Raw genomic sequence first — 14,695 nt, 5'->3', positions numbered from 1 at the left:
AAGCCCAAGAAAAAGATTCCAGAATTTCTGGTAAGTTTTTCTGGAGTTTTATGACCATAATTGTCAACATATCTTCCCTCATATTTGCTTTGAATCCTTCTGGCAGCCTGGGATTCACACCTGAAACCAAGTCTTAAACTCTGAAAATCCGTGGCCCCAGAGAGCTTTTGTGGGCAGAGAGGTGTCACTACAAACACGATGCACTCCTGCAGTGCACCAGGCCCTGTCAGGCGCCGGGCAGTCAGAGGTAAATCAGGATTTTCCTGCCTGCAGGAGGCTCAGAATGTAATAAGCAATTGAAGCATGACGTCAGAAAGTCTATTATAAATTCTAGGCAAAAAGAATTCACAAAAGAGTTACCAAGTCTGCTCAGAGGTTAGGGGATGCTCAGGAAGGCTTCCCAGGGGAGGTTGTGGTTGTGCTGAGCTTGAAAGGATGGAGCAGCGTTTGCCAGGTAGACAGGGGAGGCCCGGGCGTTCTACACACTGATCCACAGGAAACGCGCCAGGGCTGGGCGAGCATCCCTCTTGTTTCCTCCAAGAGCTTGCTCTCATAGTCCACTTAGCATCTGATGAAAGAGTAATAAATACACGCATGCGCTTAGGACTAGTGCAGCAAGCTACGGCATCATCCAGGGGATCTGCAAGCCTTACAGGTGCCACAGTGTCCACAGGGTCTTTTATTAAGTGGTTGGCACTCAAGACAGAGTGTCTGAGCTCTGACATTCCTGGCAGAGAGCCGAGCACGCTGGGGGCAGGTGGTCGTTCACTCATGCACAGACCACCTGAGAAAAGGATGCGGTGGGAGGTGGGGGACAGCTCGAGCTGAGGCCCTGAAAGCTAGAATGATAACGGGGGTGGAGGTGGGGTGGAAGCAATGGGAGCGGGTCACTGCTGGTCTACTGGGTGGCCCCCGGTCCATCCTCAAGTGCTCCTGTCACATTGTCTATGTCCACGGCCCCTTCCTCGTTGGGCTGGGAGGGCAGCACCGTATGGTAAGAGTAACCGCTCAAGTAACAGTAACGCTGGAAGCTTGCCGTGAACCAGGCTCTGCTCTAAGTACCACACGTTTCTTAGGTCCCTTAATCCTCACGACTCTGAGAGCTACGTGCGACGTCAGCCCCCTTTCACAGACAAGGAAACTGGAGTGTCAAGTGAAGCAAATTGCTCGGCGTCACATCGCTGACTAGTATCACGACCCGGAGCTGAGCCCAGGCGAGGGGGTCCCGGAGCCTGGGGTCCTGATCACGACCCTCTGGCCCTTCCTTCAGTGATAGAGGGCAAACCAGAACCCTTGCCCTACCCACTGATGCCTGTCTACTGCATTTCAAGTAGTCAGAATCGTTGTTATTATTATAACTGCCTTTCCTACCCTCCCATCTTCATTTTCTCCTAATCTCAGGATACAGGGGTAGGGGGGCCGCCCAGAAAATAAATGGGTGTCAGAGTGAGGATGGGGGCGGATCCTATATTGCTGGGTGAGCTGAAAGGTGTTCTGGGCCTCTCTCTATCCCACAGAGTCTTTTTCTTTTACTGGAGGCGGGGCCGGGATTAGAAGCTCCCCTTTGACCCTCCAAAACCCTGAAAGAAAGTTATCTCATTACATAGATGGGAAACTGAGGCACTGGGACAAAAATTCATGTACCAGTCATAGGACCCCGAGAACATCAGGGCAGGACAGGACAGTGGCTCCTATTATACTGTCTGACGGCTCACTGTCACTCGTCCAGGACCAGACTGGAAAGGGCGGCAGCCACGTGGCACACAAGCCTCCACTTCCCATCGCTCCTCCAGGACAGACTTCACACATCCACGGGGCCTTCCTTCCCACTGAGCTCGGATGCTGACTCAGCGGACTTGTCAGTTTAATGCTTTGGGGAGTCACTGTCTCCTAATCTGATTTGGCCCATGAGTTGAAACCCCCTTTGATACCCCTGGACCAGCCATTAGCTGTTTGAAGGCCTTATTGAGATCTTGAGTATCTTCCTAGATCTATAACTAATGTACTGTCTCCAAGGGGAACTGGACATTTTCTCACTGTGAGGCTATTGGGCTAACTCGTGTTTCTTTCATCTTTTATGGGACCAGGGCAGGAGGAGTTAAAATCTGAGCAGAGGCCTTACATTAGGTTGAATAAACAAACTTTTGTTGTGCGCCAGGCCCTATTAACAATAAGATCCAACTACCTCAAAGCTGCTGCTTAGAACTGTGCAGGATATATTTAGACTACAACGTGAATGGCACCCCAGAGGGTTGAACAGTGCACAACCTGTACAACTGTCTCCTGAGGGCCTCCCCCAGGTCGCTCATAGTCTAGATGGGGAAGTGATCTCTAAACAGACAACCATAAATCAGCCTCCTCAGCACTGTCACTGAGGCACCTCCAAAGAGCACAGTGAAGGAAGAAGCCAGGATCTTTCTACTTGGGAGGCGGGGAAGTCTTCCCAATATGAGCGCCCTTAAAGCTAAGCATTGAACAATGAACAGGAGTTCCCCAAGCAGAGCAGGAAAGAAGGGGCATTGTGGGCAGAGGCGCCAGAGCGTGGAAAGGCGTCCGAGCATGGTGAACGGTTCGTCGTGTGTGTGGCTCTGGTGGACGTCGGCTGACCGTGTTTGCAGACCACACAGCGATGCCTGGGTGCCTGCAGTGAGGTCAGGCCGCTCCCAAGAATCCGCTTGTCTGTGCTGCTCAGGGCTGCCTGGGAAGTAAAGGTCCTCAGAGACGAGCATGACCAATGCAGAGAGGAAATGCAGAGATTTATTTTTTTTAAGGCAGAAACCCCAAGCCTCAGCCCCATAGTACATCAGTGTGTAGCAGTCAGAGCCACAATTCACAGCCTGCCTGCAAGGGCTGGGAAGGGAGCCTTTCTGGGGGTGAGGTGAGAGCAAGGCAGTTCCGGGAGACTCTAGGCTCTGTTTGTGCAGACAGCGTGGAATCTTTTCAAGCCGGGAGCGTGTGGATTCCTCTGTTTCCCTCCAGGAAAATCCATGGCGTGGTGAGGACTGGGCAGCAGAGCAGGGGGCCGGCGCCCGGGGGCCCTTTGCCCATCGTGGTGGTCTGTCTCCTGGGGGGAGCACAGAGCTTCAGAGACTGAGAGCTTCAGCTTGAGAGCGCCGTCTCAGGCTGAAGGTCAAGACCATGCCCTGGGTGAGGAGAGGGAAGGGAGTGAGGGTTCTCAAGAAAAACGCTCCAAGGACAGATCGATCCAGACCCAGGCCAGATGAATCCCCAGGCCCAGGCCCCAAAGGGAAGTGTCCAGCGTGTCCTGCAGCCACGGGGGAAAGTGGAGAAAGCACCGCAGCCTCAAGACACAGGGCCAAGGCCGGCTGACCACCGGGGCCAGTGCTATTGGACTTGGGGTTCATGTCACTGTTCCCAAAGCTTCCATCCGTGTCCTTGCCTGTGAGTAGGACCCCGTGTCCTCACTGCGGCTCATTTAGGTCCATCAATATCTTTCTCCATCTCCCCGCAGCTCACCTGCCACATTATCGCTGCGGTTCTGGCTCTCTGGGCCGCACCCCACCAGGCTGTGCCTACAGCTCCTCTGCGGAGAAGCAGCCCAGCGGTCCAGCTCCCCTGATTCTAGCTCCAGCACCGCGATCCTGTTTCTCCTTCCTGCACAGGCGGACCTGTGTGGTTTGTGCCTTGGTTTCAAATAAAATTCAGTTTATCCGATAAAAGGATGAGTGGGTGTGTATCTTTCATTGGATTTTGAACTTCTTAAGGGCAGGAACCAATCTCCCACGGTGCCTTGTATAAGAATCTCACACAGTCACCGTGTGTTGCTGGAAGGAAGAAAGGAAGGAAGGAAGGGAGAAAGGAAGGAAGGAAGGATGGAAGGGAGGGAGGGAGGAAGGAAGGAAGGGAAGAAGGGAAGGGAGGGAGGGAAGAAGGAAGGAAAGGAGGGAGGAAGGAGGGAGGGAAGGAAGGAAGGGAGGGAAGAGGAAGGGAAGGGAGGGAGAGAGGAGGGAAGGGAGAGAGGGAAGGAAGGAGGGAGGGAGGGAAGAAGTCATATATATTTGTGAAGACTCTTCTGTTACGGAGGTGACTTCTTGTTCTTGAAGGCCGTCCCACAGACACTGCCTTCTTGTGTGGATCTAACAAATTCTGTCTGAAACAGAAATCCCGTAAGCCATATGCTTTCACAAGGATATCTACAGGGGATGTGGCATTCCATATCTAATACACAAAGAATGACAGATAGTTTTAATAAAATGTGTCCTTAATTATTTTCAAGACAGATTTCTCCAGCACCTACACTATGGCAGCCGCTACACTGAAAAGGAATGCGGGATAGAGGTTGGGGTCTGCCCTCAAGGAGCTCAGAGTCTAGAGGAAAAGAGAAAACGGGAGCCCAAATCCACTCAAGGTCAAAGTCCTCGCATGGGGTGAGGGATGGAGAAGAGGGAGGAGGACTTGCCTGCGCCCTGGAGAGATGTGACACAGGGGCTTTCTGCCTGGAAAGTCTGGGGAGGAACTGTAAATCTGTTTATTGATTGCCAAGAATGCTTGCCTTGGAAACTAGAGGGCCGCAGAGGCAGTCCCAGTGATAAAGCGACTCTAAACTGGGTCAGGGACAAAAGCAAAGGACAGACGAGACCATAAATAACGAACTTATAGGGCAGAAGGTGTCAGCTCCAGCTCTGCAAGGGAGAGGGAACCGGGAGAGTAAGGATTTGATGAGAGGTTTAAGAAGACTTCAAAACCAATCCATCAGTTCGTTATTTCGCTCGGCACTTTTCGCACCTCCCTAGAATACGACAGCTACTCCCGAATCAATTTCCCCAACTTCAATCTCTCCTTGGTCTCATCCACACTCTACCGCATTGCAAGGTTGATTTTCTGGGCTATCTCTTTGATCTCGTCATTTCTTTTCTTACAGACTTTCACAAGTTCCACTGAAAAAGAATAAAAATGAAATTTCGATGGGCATTCGAAGTCATTTTAGATTCTTTTTAACAAGCCGTCCAAGGAATTCTGAGGCCCGCTAAGGTTTGTGAATTATTCCTCATATGGCTTATCTCTTCTACCAAGGAATTTGATCTCCCGAGGGAAGAGCCTCCCTAATACATCAGCTCAGAGGCCGGCACATGGCAGGTGGTCGAGAAATCATGGAAAAGTGACATGTGTCTTCCGAGCAAAGGCTGCCTGTCAAGTGGAGTTGGGTGCCCTGGGGGATGGAGGAGAATTAGATGTGTTACCGTGCGCGGTTCAGAGTCTATCAGAGGAGACAGGATTAAAGCACACAGCGCGTGAGGGTAGCGCAGTGCCGGTCTGCAGAGTGCTGTTCCTGAAAGCGACACAGCACGGCCGAGGGAGGTGGCCCTGGAAGCTTTCACATGTGGCCTTATATGGCTGGACACTTTCCCCATGGTGCTTGTTCCATTCCTTAACTGTCCAGGAGGAAGAGGCCAGAGGAAGATGATGATGGTGACGATTACAGTCCTATTACCGCCTGTGATAAGAGCAGCTGACGTTTATAAGGCACCACTATGTGTCATGCACTGTTCTCAGCATTTTATTTATTTCATCCTCATCACGACCCAACGACAGGGATCGGAGAGAGGTTGGAGTCGGAGAGATTAATTTGGAAGTTATTGCGTTGTGCTAGGCCACCCAATGGGACAATGTTATTAACCGGTTTTACAGAGGTGGAAACTGAGGCACAGAGAAGTTAGGAGAGAATCTACTGAGTTAAAGTGACAGGTTTGAACCCCCCGGGTGCTAAGGGGTTCGGGAAAGGAGGGACCTCGGTGGGACCTGCAAAGTGCAGAATGGGATTTTAGACCAAACCAGGAAATTCTTGGCCTCTCCAGCCTTATCCTTCCTTCTGGCTGGCTGTTGCTCCTTGTTTGGCCTTCTGAGAGCTTTCTGGCTCTGTGCTGAGCTCACCTTTTCCCCTACTTGGGAAATCTCTCTTTCTCTTTATCCATCTCGCTTTAACATCCTTCCACCATCCTCCCACCATCCTCCCACCCCTTCGGAAATCCCAGATGTCTCTCGGCGTGGTACCCCTACATCCGGTCACCCTCGCCTCCTTGCCCCTGGCTTGGATGGGCTCTCTGAAAACGCTGAGTATCTCTGAGGTGTCCTCCACCCTAGGACATTCTTTTCACTTCTTCCTTTCCTTCATCCCATAAGGTATGGAAAAACTAGGTCTTATAGCTCCTCGTATAACTAGAGCTTAAAACCAGAGGCACAGAGGCATAGATCAGTGTGATCCTGCAGGGCCAGTGCTTTGGGGGACTCTCAGCAACTAAGTTCTATGCCACCCCTGACTTACTGTGTGACCTCGGGGCCAGCCACTTGCCCTCTCTGTGTCTCAGTCCCCCGCGGTGGGATCATAATATCTACCGCCAAGCAGTGCTCCGAGCATGAATGAATTATTATCCCAAACGCCCTCTGAGCTTCTGGGACAAAGGTGCTATGTTAATACACAGTATCCCTCTTCTTCTTCTTCTCGTTAGTATTATTCAAACCCAGATGGCATTATTATTGTTGTTGATTGACAGCCCCGCATAGCTCCATTCACGGGTGTCAGAGAGCCAGGCGGTAGTTAACACAAGCAAACACCATGTTTAAAACAAAGCCCAAGGAACACTCCAGTCGTCTGCGCCTTGGGTTGCTATTAGCACCAGAGCAGCTGCGGTGGCAACACGGAGGGACAGGGCAAGGAAATGCACCCCGGAGCACAAAGAGGGAGAGTGGGTCTTGACACTGATCATATAATCGTGCTGGGCTTTTATAGACACTGGGAGGCCTCAGACAGAATAAATGCTTGAACTTTATCCACGGTTTACAGGCAGCGGCTGTAAAGGTCTTTGTTGCTGTTGCTGCCATATTAATGACCCAGCTTGGGGCACTGCTGCCGCCGCCGCCGCCGCCGCCGGCCGCTTCTTCCAAAGAAAACAAATCAAAGTGAGTAACTCGATGTCCGGCGATGAGTTTTCCATTATAGGAAAATAAGTGTAAATCTTTCCCATTTGTGCAGCCACGCCGCGACGTCGGAGGCTGGTAAAGAGGTCAAGGTAGCGAGATGCGCTGAACCCCTGAACCAGCGTGTCGGAAAGAGGCGCCTTCTCTTTGTTAATTGCAAAATCAACAGATAAAAATAAACCGTGGTGTGGTGCCCAGGCTGTGTAGACGGCGTTTGCACCAAAGGGGTGAGGATGGGACGGAGGGGGAGTGGGGTCCCTTGAACTGGTTCTCCATTACCTTTCCCACCCTGCCGGCGCTGATAAAACCCCACAAGTCATTGACCCTGGACACGCAGAGACATTCATCTTCAGCCACGGGCCAGGCCCTGCAACGTCCAAGACATTGAGTCAAGTGGTATCTTGAGCAGAGGCAATGGAGTGCCTTGGAGGTTTTAAAAGATGATTGTCCCATACATGTTCCTATTGTCTTAACAGAACCTGGGGGGCTTTTAGGAGGCTGAGCAGTTGAGGCAGCACGCCTTTGGTTGGGGATTCGGACCAATGGATGAGTGACGTGTGCTCCTAGGGTGTGGAAAAGGGAGATGAATTGGGGGAGATGGGGTGGGGAGGGATCAGCGTGGGAAATAAGTCAGGAGGAAGTAGAGGAGGAAGGTGGGGACCCTGAGTAAGAGGGAAGACTGGGGGGTTTGTCCCTGGTAGGGTGTGATGGTTTGGGGGTACAGTGAAGGGAAGGGCAGGGACAGAGTTAGTACCAAGGGAAGGAAGGCATCTGGAGGCCCAGGAAGTGAGGCCTGAAGGGGGAGGCAGGTGATTCCTAAGTGGTGCTGGTTCTAGGGTCTGGGACCCCCTCCCACTCTCATTCTTCATTTAGAAGCAACAGAAATAGCCCAAGGTGCTGTTTGGATGCAGGACTTTTCTCCCCTAAAATAGGAGTTACCAGCCTCCGCAAAAATACAGGTGTTGCTTTTACCCAAACCCTTTGTTTTCTTCTCTGTATTTTCTCGCACCTTCCTCCTCACCAAACCTCCTTCCTTCACTGGCTCCCCCCACCACCTCTTCTTTCCCCACCGACCACCTCTTCTTTGCCGCCAGGTGAGGGTCCATCCATCCGTTCACTCTGTCAGTGTGGGAATCCTTCCGGAAACCATCCTAGATGAGAATAAGGCAGCGTCTCCATCCGGAAGCATCAGAGGCAAGCTGGTGCCGAGCAAGCAGGAAAACAGAAGCCAGCGTGGGTGTGCCTGGGTCAGCTTCGGCGGGGGTGAGGGGTGGTACCGGCAGGGAAGGCGTCAAGGAGAAGAGGGTGTCTGAGCCGAAACGTGAAAACCAAACGGGAACTCGCTGGGGAAGCAGGGCAAATGGATCTGACGTGAAGGGGAAACGCCCCGTGTGCTCAAATGCATGTAAGTCGGCCAGAGAGAGAGAAAGGACAGAGTGAGAGGCAGAACCAACGCAGGACAGGGGACGGGGGCCAGGCAGGCTCTGGGCGATGGGCTCCGCAGAGAGGCTGGAGCGGACGATGGAGGGAGATGAGGCTGGGAGGTCAGATCACAGAAGACTGATGCACCATGATGAGGGGCTCAGATCTGACCCTGAGGGTGTGGGATCCACCTCCGATCCGGGAGGTGCGGGATCCGCCAAGGGGCTTGGGGTCGGAGGTGGGTCGGGGACTAGATCAGACTGAAAGAGGTCACGGGGGCTGTGAGCTGCATGGGTAGGGGCAGGGGCGCGGGGAGGGGCCGGTTGACCAAGAGGCTGCGTCATCTCCAGAGAGAGACAACCTGAGCCGAGCTAAGCCAGAAGGGGGCAAAGGAGACAGAGTGTCTAAAAAGGTGGAATCATCCAGAGGAAGGTGGCGAAAAGTAGGGAGAGGAACCTGCCAGAATCCCAGCAAGTCTGACTAACTCCTCCTCGGACTCCCTCCTTTCGCAGCTTTTCCCTCGAGTGTATTTCATACTCCTCCCCTTCAAACCCCTCTCCTGTGTCTCTGCTTTTGTTCACATCTACCCCCAAGAACTTCTTCCCACCTGGGTACGTCATCGTGCTTCCAAACAATGCTTCCTCTCTACTCTCCTAAAACTCCTTCTCTGAAGCTCATTTTCACCTTTGTCATTCTCTCCTTTTCCCAATCCCATGCTTTTCCCAGCTTGATGCCACAGTGGGAGCCGGGACCCGCTGCTGGTTGCAGGGGCTAGACTGGCTTCCAGCCTCTTGCTTCAGGGCTGCTTGGGAGACAGAGTTGAAGGCTTCTCCTGGGAAGCAGCATGGAAGAGATTTGGGCTGTGGAGGAGAGAAACCCAGAAAGATGACATCAAGGGTGGATTTAAGGCAGACATAAAATTAAATGGGTCTTGTTTCTTCCCTGAAATAGTCCTTTGGGAACAGATTCAATGTGGTCCCTGGAGATGTCCACATTCCGTAGTCCTAAACTTGGGATTTTTTTTAGTATGGGAGAGATCCTAATTCCTAAGAGGGCAAGAGGGAAGCTGCCTTCCCCCAACTCCTCCCCAGCAAAGCGTCCTCCCCGGGGAGTGGGAACACAGACTCCTGGTTCCAGAAGCTTCAGGAACGACCAGTGGAGGTTTCAGAGGAACCATGAGGAGTCATTTCTGTAGTTTCCGTATTAATGAGGCCAGAGGAGGTGAGTGACCATCCGCTGGATGTTCTGCTTCTGCTACTTTACATACTTTGTATCTCCTCTAACCCTCACGTCAACCTTCGGAGGTAAATGTAATTATAATTCCACTTTAGAGATGGAGAAACTGAGGTTTGTGGCCTTAGGAAACTTGCCCAGGTCTGCATGAGTCCTTAGCCTTCCCCACTTGGCCATGCACTCCTTCTACTGTCAAGCTAATGTTTGAAAATAAAAGTAAAACAATAATAACCTACATTAGCCTAACAGAAATTTAAGCCCACATTTTTTTCTTTCTCTCTCCTGAGATGTTAGAAATGGATCTCACTGTCTGGGTTTTGCTTTCAAACAGAGAATTAAAAATGTTTCCCACAGAATTTTGATGCTTTTCTCCCGATGAAATATTTGGTACCCTGAAAAGGTATTTGTTTGTTTGTTTTTTGAAGACAGCCTCCAATAAAAACTTTGACTAAGCCTGTCTTTCAGCTCTTTCCCAAGACAGCTCCTCTGGGGAACCGATCTTCGGAGGGATATGTTGGAAGGATTTCCCAGGACCTTCAGAAGGAGTCGAAGTTCTGGAAGAAAATCGTCTACCCACAGCATGGAAAGGAACGGGAAGCAGGCTTCATGGGCGGCAGCCGGGGGCGGAAATAGACAAGGGAGTCCAAAGTCAGGGTGCAGAAGGTGGGAGACAAGTGCAGTGGCTGCTGTCACAAAACACCTAAAAATATGAGAGTGGCTTTGGGACAGTGGAGGACGGCAGCTGGAAGGACCTTGAGGACAGTATTAGTAAAAATCTAAAGGGTCTCAAAGAGGCTGTTAGCAGAAGCCTGGTGTCCCTCGAGAAAGCTAGCTATCAGGATTAAAGAAAAATGAGGGACATGTTACTGGCAACTAGAGAGAAGAGGGTCCATTATGCAGAGGCAGAAAGTTGAGTAACACTCTTGCCTGCAATAATGGGGAAAATAGAAAGTGCACCCTTTGGGTTGGGTGATCTAGCTAAGATTTCCAGGCAGGGTTAAAGGTCACCCTGACTTCTTCTTGCTGCTTATATTAAAATTTGAGAGGAGAGAGAGAGAAGCTCAAGGAAACAAAAAAGTTAAATATAAAGGAGACAGACTCTGCACAGTTTGGAAAGTCTCCTGCCTCTCCAGATGGAAATCCATGTTAAATCAAGAATAGCTTCTGGAAAAAAATAAAATTCAGGGAAGGGGCAGAAAAACATGGTGTAAAGACAAAATTGAGAGTATGATTGTAAAGTCCTTTGATAAGACCTTGGAAAGATTTAAAGTAATGCCTTAGAGAACTATTCATTCAAAAACAAAAACAAAAATGAAAACAAACAAACAAAATCCAGGAGTTTTAAGAATCCTTGGTAGCTTTGGCAGAAGCCAAAGGGAGAGGATGATTTATCCCCAAGAGGTTTGTGGATGTGACTTTTTATTTTTCTAATGGCATGAACCACAGTAAGATTCATAGGAGGTTTCCAAAGGTTTTAAGAAAATTGTACAAGCAGAAACACCACTAGCTTAGACTGCAGGAGACTGAGAACATACCAAAAAAAAAAAGAAAAAGGTCTTTGGACCCCCAAACTTTTACAGCCTGAAAATAGTCTGAGAAAATGTCTCAGTTGCAAATACAGGTTACCTTTTCAGGAAAAGGAAGAATGGCTGTTAGGACAGAACCAAGACCGCAGCAGGTAATTTCCAGGGCTTGGTCTCTAATCAGGGAACGGACCACATGTTCCCATCAGATTTCAGAGTTGCTTTAGACCAGGGACTCCCGTATGTCTCCTGTTTCCCCCCTTTTGGAATGGGAGTGTCTCTAGTGGTTATTCCATGCCCGTCCCACCACTGTGTGTTGGGTGTAGGAGAGAGGGCAGGTAACATGTCTCATTAGTTCCCAGGTGCTCAGATAGAGAAGACTGCCCTGGAGGGAGGGTGTGTCTCCGTGGACCGTCCAGCACACCCTCCTTGGCATTTTGCACACACTGTTCCCTCTGCCTGGACTTGTCTTCCCTCACCTCCCCACCTGGTTAATTCCTATTTATACTCTAAGATTCAGCTCAAAATGACTGCTCCACGAAGCCTCCCCAATTGCATCAGCTAAAGTTAAGAGCTATGTTTTCTGTCTTTCTGTAGGATTTGCTGTGGCTCTTATCACCCTGAACTGAAATGGTTTACATACTTTCTTCCTCCCCAACTGGTCCATGAGTTCAAATGTGGTAGGGATTGTGTCTTATCATTTTTGTTGTTTATCCAAACTGATTGCAAAATTAACACAGAAGCTCAACCAACATCTGACATTAAAGCAATAAATAGGAGGCTACAGATGGCCTAAAAGCTTTGATGAAGGAGAGTGAGTGAAGAAGACCTAAATGGTGTGCTTAGCAACCGAGGCTCGGAGAGGAAGTTTGATAAAGTCCTGTCCTGGAGGTCAGTGTCACCGACTTGGTGTTTGGGAAATCTGAATGCACTTCCCAGGCGGTGAGCGAGCACAGGGAAGAAGTAGCTTCATCCTTTTTGGGGAGGGGCTGGGCACCTTGCTCTCCTTGACATGTAATCAGCGACTTAGAACTAAGTGCCTTCAGCATTTGGCAACACATTACAGAGCATGAAGGGGGATCCGGGGATTTTGGAAATCGGAGCATCAAATTCCCCGAGATCATCTCAGACCTAAAATCTTCTGTTTGGAGAAACCACCTTGGAAACTTCTGTTAAGATCTATGAGACCAGAGACTGACTGTGGCCCCTTGTACCTGCTGGCACGTAGCAGGCACTAATTTTTTTTTTTTTTTAAATGGTTGATTATTGGCAGATGGGAAGAAGGAAGAAGGGAAGGGGATGTTTTGGAAATTTTCTAATGTTGCTTAAATGGGTAGGGGTTTTTAAATGAATGGTGTGAGTTTATACAGTGGGTATGATATCGTAGGGGAGGTTTTATACCATCAGGACAGTGATATCCAATGGCTATGTCCCTCGGACCTTTCTCCAGAAGGCCTCCTTCATCTGGATGGGACTCTGTCCTCCCCTAATTCTTAGTAATACTCCCTCTGAGAGAGTCTGAGACTCTCATGTCTCCTGTTGTTGTGGAAACCCCATCTGAATTCCAGGGAACCAGAGTTTTGAGGAGAGATGGTTCATGTTGGGCCCAAAATAAGATTTATTGAAATGATTGATGTTTCTATTCTTTTTCTGTTTCTCCCTGAGAGAATCTCAAGGTCAAGACCTAAGAATGATCACAAATACACAAATATGTATCTCCTCGACTCCACAGAACTTATACAGAGACAATGCAGGGGGCCACTTGTGAGATGCATCTTAAGAGGGGCTGGCAAGACCTCTCCCCAGCCCCCAGATCCCCCTTCAGCACAAAGCTGCCACTGGCTAGGTCAGTGGCTTTGTGAAAAGGAGAAAAGTCAGCCCTTCCTTCAGGAGGAGACCGCTCTGTGCCGGGGGGCGTGGCTTGGTGAGCAGAGTGCAGATGGGTTTACCATCTCACTCACCCCTCAGCTTCAAGTTCTACGTCAAGAACAATCTACACAATCGTAGATGAAAGTCCTATCATCATGGAGTCCAAAATTCCATCACGAGGATCCATTCTACGTACCTGGATGAAAGCATCGTTCCCCACTTGATCAAGTGTGAACACCCCCAGATACTGGGTACCCATCCAGCTCCTGTCGGCCATCTATCACTGCATTCTCTTTACCAAACGACAAGAAGCAGTGGCAGAGATGGGGAGGGGACACCAGGCAGAGACCTGAGCTGTGGAATATCCCAGGGGAAAAGACTGGTTTGTGGGAGGACCTGGAAGGCCAGGGAGGCCGAAGTTCAGGAAAGAGGCTGGGAGCAGTGGGCTGGGGGGAAGGTCAGCAGGGCCAGACCACATTCACCTATTTCTTTTTTTAAAAAAAATCTTTCCAAAGTTTGAAATGTTATTTTTTAATCTTTATATTTTTTCTAATATTTGAAAATTTGCAAAACTTATTTCCCTTTAATCATTTTAATGTGGCTACTAGAAACTTCCAAATTACATACGTGGCTTGCATTATATCTCTATTGGGCGGCACTGGTCTAGAACTCAGCTCAGCACCTGGCACTTAGCAGATGCTCGTAAATGTGATTTGAAATGAAAAGAGATGAAATGTACCACAGTTACCTGTTTCAGAGCTGATTGATGCATCCTCTTTAGACAGTGCTTCTTTTTCTTCGTGACTATTGTTTGCTCTCCTCTGTCTTTTTTTTCCCCAGAGTTTTATTGAGATATAATTGACATGCATCACTGTATAAGTTGAAGGTGCACAACATAATGGTTGGACGTACATATATTGTGAATTTTGTTCTCCTCTTCAAAAATTCATAGTTGCTTAGCACAAAGGATCAAGCCAATAAGCAAAAAGATATTTCCAGATATTTTTTCTTTAAGCAAAAAAAATCCCCATGTCCCACTCCCTCATCCCCTTCTCTGGGAGGGACTACAATCTCTCAAGTACAGTGAGATGGCTGGTTATACAAGGAGAAAAGACAGTTTATCCAATTTGGATCCTTTCTGTAGACGTTGAAATCGATTCAGAATTCTCAATTGTCGAAACTCCAAATCCTTCCCTTTGAAGCCCCACGACGGCTTCAAAGTATCTATGAGAAATAGTGCAAAGAGCAGAGTAAGTAGTTAACCATCTTCTGTTAAATAATGTTAAATGAATAAAGCTTTGAGCTCAGATTAGGAATGCAGAGGAAATAGCAATCTGGAGAAAAATTTAGGGTTTCTTTTTTTTCTGAATCACTAGGAAGAAGAAAAAATCTCACGTAAATTAAATTTCAGGTTTTCAGAAGTCTGTGACGACTCCTGGCAAGAGGGAACAAATTTCTGGAGTTAAATGGGATGATAAGTTCACCTTCGCTTCCGAATTCTCTTCCCCATTTTTTGCATATGAAGTTTTACCCAACACGTGCCTAGGCCAGACACAGGAGCCCTGCCGTGACGGTGCTGGACCAGGGGAAGGTGGGCTTGTGGGAGAGGGGGTCACCGTGGCTGGGCTTTGGGGGAAGAGGTACAGGCAAGAAGCGGGTGTAGACAGGCGCCAGAGGAGACTGTGGTTTTAGGCATTTGTTTGTTTGTTTAA

At 49.3% G+C, this 14,695-nt stretch overlaps 1 long non-coding RNA gene across 3 annotated transcripts in view; it reads left to right on the top strand.

Moving 5' to 3' along the window:
• LOC309610271 overlaps positions 1 to 14,695 on the top strand; it is a 156,176-nt gene that overhangs the window by 125,532 nt on the left and 15,949 nt on the right. For 2 of the 3 annotated variants that reach the window (XR_014233810.1, XR_014233811.1), the window contains exons 3-4: positions 3,473 to 3,690; positions 4,883 to 9,579. This is a non-coding gene — a long non-coding RNA (uncharacterized lncRNA). Of the gene's footprint in view, positions 1 to 3,472; positions 3,691 to 4,882; positions 9,580 to 10,056; positions 10,255 to 14,695 lie in introns of all 3 variants that reach the window. The other variant, XR_014233809.1, reaches the window with a different exon arrangement.

The sequence above is a fragment of the Balaenoptera borealis genome (genome assembly GCF_965194805.1).
Source record: "Balaenoptera borealis genome assembly, chromosome: 13".
Taxonomy (NCBI): Eukaryota; Metazoa; Chordata; class Mammalia; order Artiodactyla; family Balaenopteridae; genus Balaenoptera; species Balaenoptera borealis.
This window is presented reverse-complemented; position numbering and strand designations above follow the sequence as displayed.